This window comes from Anguilla rostrata, chromosome 11 (genome assembly GCF_018555375.3).
Source record: "Anguilla rostrata isolate EN2019 chromosome 11, ASM1855537v3, whole genome shotgun sequence".
Lineage (NCBI taxonomy): Eukaryota > Metazoa > Chordata > Actinopteri > Anguilliformes > Anguillidae > Anguilla > Anguilla rostrata.
In genome coordinates this window covers 20,244,813-20,250,812 of record NC_057943.1, presented here as the reverse complement: position 1 = coordinate 20,250,812, position 6,000 = coordinate 20,244,813, and positions in this window count along the sequence as shown.

The window sequence follows — 6,000 nt, the reverse complement described above, 5'->3', positions numbered from 1 at the left end:
CAAATTAGCCCACTGACGTATGAAAAAGCGACGTTGTCGTCGGTCCATCTGTACTATGATTTCTTCTGTAACCCCATACTACCACCAAAGTAGCCTACATTATTTTCTAATAACCGGGACAGCCCGGAGGGGTTTATTCCACTGATATACAACGGGTTACCAACAATGATTATATATGGTTACTTTTGTATTTTTTTTTTTAACGATTTAATCACCTGGAATTGAAATATTCTTCTGCAGCCGTTTGGGCATATTTTACCGTTGTCAAGCAAAACTGTCGTTGGTAGTTGAACTTGGACCGTTGTTATGAAACAAATAAGATATAACAGGCCAATAGTCAGATTGTAACTGTTTTATATATCCTCTCAAACACATTCATTATGTTTTTATGCGAACATTCGCTTTCATGTCTTGGCATCCGAAGCGACAGAATGCATTCACATTTATATGTATGGCAACAACAGCAGAAAACATGCACACGTTGTAAACAATTTGCTGTTTGATTTCTCATCGTCAATTCCATATAGGCTAATCACAAAATGACAAGAATAGAACGAAAACTCGGACTTGCGTGAAAATTTAAATTAGTAGTGGTACAGCCACCGTTTGCTTTCCTTCGAAGTTACTGCTAGCCGAGCAGCGAAGTGTGCCCTCCAGATGCGAACCATGCACCATAAATTAGTCCATAGTCTTCCTGGTCTTTTTGTGGAATTGAAGAATGGCAGAGTAAAATTACAGCAGTCTGAAAAAGCTAAAGGGACGATTACTAGAATTAACCTGTTATTTTACCCTGACAAAAAGTGCGGAAGGTGATTTCCAGTTTGCTTTTACTGTATCACCAATGTGAATTACACAGAACTACCGCATACCTCACATAACTGTATCAAACGTTTTGAGTCAATTACAACGGGCTAACAAAGAAAATCCGGAAGAAAATATTCAGCAACCAAATTAATCAGTTTGAATACTAAAGCAAGAAAAGAACAGAAGAGCACACGTTATAATTCCAAAACGTTGGCAGGCTATAACCAAAACTAGGCTACTGCGCCGCATAAAGCCGCGTTTCCACCGCAGGAACTATACCCCGGAACTAGGAACCTTTTGAGGAACTCAGTGCGTTTCCACCGCAGGAACTAGGGTCTAAATTTAGTTCTGGGGGCTTTGTTTTACCCCCCAAAACGTTCCTGCTCGGGGGTAGTACTTTCCGAAAGTACAGGAACCTTTTGGGTGGAGCTTGCAGCGCTGAACATTTCTGATTGGTCGAGTACTCGCAGCATTTGTGTTGTATTTATTTTCCGCCATTACCCGCCATGTTTGAAAATATTATGCAGCGGCAAACCAATTTATTTTCATAATAACTTCAAATCAAACTTGTACGTTATGCGGCTCAGTAGCCTAGTTTTGGTTATAGCCGGTCAACGTCTTGGAATTATAACGTGTGCTCTTCTGTTCTTTTCTTGCTTTAGTATTCGTTTTATAAAATGCTAAGCATTCGTGCTGGTACAGCATAGGCTACCAAAACATTCAAACGGATTAATTCGGTTGCTGAATATTTTCTTCCGGATTTTCTTTGTTAGCCTGTTGTAATTGACTCAAAACGTTTGATACAGTTATGTGAGGTATGCGGTAGTTCTGCATAATTAACATTGGTGATACAGTACAAGCAAACTGGAAATCACCATCCGCACTTTAGGTAAAATAACAGGTTAATTCTAGTAATCTTCCCTTTAGCTTTTTCAGACTGCCGTAATTTACTCAATTTTACTGCCATTTTTCAATTCCACGAAAAGACCAGGTAGACTATGGACTAATTTATGGTGCATGCTTCGCATCTGGAGGGCACACTTCGCTGCTCGGCTAGCAGTAACTTCGAAGGAAAGCAAACGGTGGCTGTACCACTACTAATTTACATTTTCACGCAAGTCCGAGTTTTCGTTCTATTCTTGTCATTTTGCCATTAGCCTATATGGAATTGACGACGAGAAAGTAATCAAACAGCAAATTGTTTACAACGTGTGCATGTTTTCTGCTGTTGTTGCCAGTTATACATATAAATGTGAATGCATTCTGTCGCTTCGGATGTCAAGACATGAAAGCGAATGTTCGCATAAAAACATAATGAATGTGTTTGAGAGGATATATGAAAATCAATAAATACAAAAGTAACCATATATAGTCATTGTTGGTAACCCGTTGTATAAGTGGAATAAACCCCTCCGGGCTGTCCCGGTTATTAGAAAATAATGTAGGCTACTTCGGTGGTAGTATGGGGTTACGGAAGAAATCATATGACAGACGGACCGACGACAACGTTGCTTTTTCATACGTCAGTGGGCTAATTTGCCTAATCTTCGCGGTACTTTAGACCCCGGTGGAAACGCAGACAACCATTGGCTGAAGGAACCTTTTAGTTCCTGGTAAAGTAGTTCCTGGGACTGAAAGTTCCGGGTAATTTTGGTGGAAACACGGCTTATCATACAAGTTTGATTTTAAGTTATTATGAAAATAAATCGGTGGAGATTTTTAAACATGGCGGCTGAAAGTAAAAAAAATAACACTGCAAGTAGTCGACCAATCAGAAATTTTCAGTGCTTGCGCCCCACCCCAAAGGTTCCTGTACTTTTGGAAAGTACTACCCCCCAAGCAGGAACCTTTTTGGGGGTAAAATAAAGCCCCCGGAACTAAATTTAGACCCTAGTTCCTGCGGTGGAAACGCACTGAGTTCCCCAAAAGGTTCCTAGTTCCGGGGTAAAGTTCCTGCGGTGGAAACGCGGCTTTATAGATCCCCTGTTTGGTCGCGTCTGGTCTTCACACTTCCCCTCCCTCACAATTTGAATGTCATAGCAAATGGCATCTGATAGAAGTCAGCTTCTGCCTCTAATTAAATAGTTTGTCTTATTGTTTTTGTAATAACTGTCTGGTAGCGTCACATTCCACAGCTTTTCCCTGGAATACAAACACAAGTCATTAATATTTCACTTCGGTAACACACCGATCACATTATTTCAATTGATTGATCCATCATAATCTATTCCTTGTGATGTTCAGTCAAGATAAAGTCAAGCCAGGCATTTTTAAAAGCACTTCAATCTCAGCTCCTTATGTGTAACAGTTCAAAATGCCTTTGTTTTTATATGCTAGTTTGAATAAATATCCTTTGAAAACTTTGATGCAATTTTCAAGGGTTTTATCCATATCAGCTTGGCTCATCTACATGTCCAGCCGAGTCACCTTTTCATACGACTCAAAAAGACGACAGAGCAAAAAGAATGAATCCAAAAGCAGCACTGAAGCAGCAGGCTCTTTTCAGACACCGAGGAATTAGCCTGAGTAGGGCTTTGGTGCTTGATAGTCACACCGGCTCACAAGGCACATGACAGTGAGTGAGAAGTGCATACATATTAATAAGGCATTTGGACACATCACGGGTGGCTCTGCACCTGTAAGTGAGGCTCACACTGCCACTCTGAGGATCATCGGGCCTGCGTGGTCCTGGGGCAGTCAGATTGTAAATGACCCCTGATTTTTCCAGTTTCAGGCTCATTCAGCCCTGAGTCACGGAGAAGGGTGCCTGCTACATCCCACTCTCTGCTGATCCTGCACATTGCTTCTCCTAGGACTGTGGGAAAGCAGGTGAGAAGAATCCCATCACTACACCATGCAGTCAGCTTGTACTTGAATAATTGGTTCCAGTACCCTCAGAGGTGTCTGTGTTCTCTTACTTTACTTTTAAAGTGACTGTTATGTGTGATCTTGTGCCTATTCTGGTTATTTTAAAATGTTTTTTTATTGTGGCAGTCATTAGTTAAAGATGATTTGTAAATTTCAATTGCAGTCCAGCTCCCATTGTTGGTGAAAATCCTCTTGGTGAAAAAATATCCAGAGACAGGCACACTGTGGGGTTGCGGTCTATTGTACAGCAAGATGGAGCGTACATATGAGACCAAGTAGAGGTTGTTCTTGAGCATGTGGTTAAAGCTATATAATTATCTGATAAAAGTACTGATCCAAACTTCAAAATTCAAGATGACATTCAATTATTAACCTTACTAGAGTGGATGGATATGTTAGATAAAATAGAGTATCAAGTGCAGATAATACTAAATTTCCAGAAAACACTTCCCTACTCTGTGAAACTTAATAATGAGGTAAACTATTAAACTAGTAAACTATAAAATATTACAGCGCTGTGACATGCACCAAAGATTCTGTCTTCACTGTCTCTACCTGCACGTCTCAATAGTAACCCTTATCAACAGAATGTAACCAAGCTAACTCACACAAGTAGCATCTTCGTGACGTAATTGTAAGAAAGTATTAGATCTAAACATGTCTAATAAATGTAAAGGGGGTTATGCTTTGTCAGGGCAAATAAAGAAGGTTAGACTGTATATAGAGAGCTACCTTAACGTTGGCTATATGGAAGAACAGGACAGGTCTCGACCAGAAATGGGTCATTTGTGGTGAGAAACTAGCTAATGGTAGCAAAACGCAGAGCAAAAATCACATCAGGAAATAAAACATATTTTCAGACATCAGAAAATTGTTTGAACCAGGCAATGATTTACACATAGGTAAGGAAGTGTCTTTTGATTGTTTGCTCTTGATAGCCAAGGCTAAAAAGCCACATAATGTTGGAGAACAACTTATCAAACCTGCTTGCATTAAAATAGTGAAGAGTGAACTGTGTAGTGGATAAAATGAAGGCCGTCCCACACTCTAACAACACTATCAAGGACAGAATTGATGGAGATTGCCAAAACCAATTGCACAAGAAGCGTAGGAAAGTCCCCTTTGCTGTTCAGTCGGATGAAACAGCAACAGGGACAGAGAAGGTCTGTGCTCATCGTTTATGTGCAATATATTGACTGTAACGACTTGAAACAGGACATTCTTATGCCTAACAATTTACAGGCAAAGATAGCATTTTACCATGTATCCTTGTAACAATCTGCCCTATGAGAATCTTGTTGCAAGCTGCACTAACAGGGCTGTGGGGATCATGGGAAATAAAGGGATTTAATAGCCACTTGAAGAAGAAAGCCCCGGGGTGCATAATTTTCCACTGCATGATATATCGTCAGGCACTGGCCAGTAAAAGAACTGTCCGAAGACCTCAGCGACACCCTAGCAACTGTAGTCAAGGTTGTAAACTTCATAAAGCGTTGCATTGTCAACAAGAGACTCTTTCCCCAGTAGTGTGAAGATGAAATGCATCAAAGCCTGCTGCTACACAGTTTCGCTGGTTATTGCATGACCAGGTGCTTGTGTGTTTCTAGGAACTGTGAGAGAAATACAGAAATCCAGCAAGACCACAGTTACACACTGTCAGAGCAGCGTTTTGGATGAAAACAGCATACCTAGCTGATATATTCACTCTACGATCAAACAAATAAGCGGCTGCAGGGTTATGAATCCAACATTGTGCAGTGTAAAGATGCTCTTGACACTTTCATGTGCAATAATTATAATATTTAAGTGCATTCATGGATAAAAAACTGTTGTGTCTTTAAGATATTCATAGTGGCAGTGGTGAGTATATGGTAGGTAGTTGTAATAAGTAAACCTTTATTTGACTAGGAAGTCACATTGAGATTAAAACCTCTTTTACAAGTGAGACCTAGCCAAGACAAGGCCAAAGCAGTATAAAACAGCATACAAAACAACAACGACAACAGTAGCACACAGAATAAAACAACCAACATGATAAAATACATAAAATAGTTGGCACTGTAACTGAAGCATGATGGCAACTGTGCATGTTCCCTGTAAAATACCCACATAATCTGATTGTTTATCAGTTAATAAGCCAGTCTGGTTTGTGATTACATGGAAGCAGTGTTCCACCTATGTCGCTGTCAGCTACTGTGGGGAGTAAAGTTTTGCAGTTAAAAAATGGCCGTATGAATAGTTCATGGGCTAAGAAGTGAAAGTGGAGATGTGAGACATGCATGCCATTGCTCTGTGGTGACATGCCACGTGTCACTGCTGGTGGCAACG